At 41.8% G+C, this 914-nt stretch overlaps 1 non-coding gene across 1 annotated transcript; it reads left to right on the forward strand.

The window, feature by feature from the left end:
* The first annotated feature begins 451 nt into the window (after window positions 1-451).
* On the forward strand, window positions 452-558 carry LOC114385540. The gene has a single exon (XR_003660910.1). It is a non-coding gene; the product is annotated as a small nucleolar RNA R71 (small nucleolar RNA).
* Window positions 559-914: the final 356 nt, after the last annotated feature.

Consider the following 914-nt stretch of genomic DNA (forward strand, 5'->3'; position numbering starts at 1 on the left):
TTTGCTGCTGAGGGGGTCTTTTATAAATGTTTGCAGCATAAGCTTCAGGTTGCTCATTGACTCCAGATTGTTGCAAAGAAGGACAAAGATTTGTATGGTGATTTGCTGAAGAACATAGACCACAGACTCTTGCAATAGGTGCAGATGCAGATTTTTGATTCATGGCAATCTGAGTTACTAGGTTGACCAAAGCATCAAGCTTTCCCTCAAGCTTTTTATTTTCAGTAGATGAACATGAATTTGTGGCCACCTCATGGACTCCTCTAAGGACAATAGCATCATTTCTTGCACTTAATTGTTGGGAGTTGGAAATCATCTTCTCTATCAAGTTCCTAGCCTCAGCAGGGGTCATATCACCAAGAGCTCCACCACTGGCAGCATCAATCATACTCCTTTCCATGTTGCTAAGTCCCTCATAGAAATATTGAAGAAGGAGTTGCTCAGAAATCTAATCTAGTGGTGAGGACAGCTTGCACTTAATTTCTTGAATCTTTCCCAGTACTCATACAAACTCTCTCCACTAAGTTTCATGATGCCTGAAATGTCTTTTTTGATGGTGATGGTCCTAGATGCAGGGAATAATTTCTCCAAGAACACCCTCTTAAGGTCATCCCAGCTGAAAATGGACCTGGGAGCAAGGTAGTATAGCCAATCTTTTGCCACTCCTTCCAGAGAATGAGGAAAAGTTTTTAGAAAGATATGATCTTCCTAGACATCAGGGGGCTTCATGGTGGAACAAACAATATGGAACTCCTTAAGATGCTTATGAGGATCTTCACCTGCAAGACCATGAAACTTGGGCAGCAAATGTATTAGTCCAGTCTTGAGAACATATGGAACACCCTCACCAGGATATTGAATGCACAAGCTTTCATAAGTGAAATCAGGTGCAGCCATCTCCCTAAGAGTCCTCT

The sequence above is a fragment of the Glycine soja genome, chromosome 14 (assembly GCF_004193775.1).
Source record: "Glycine soja cultivar W05 chromosome 14, ASM419377v2, whole genome shotgun sequence".
Lineage (NCBI taxonomy): Eukaryota > Viridiplantae > Streptophyta > Magnoliopsida > Fabales > Fabaceae > Glycine > Glycine soja.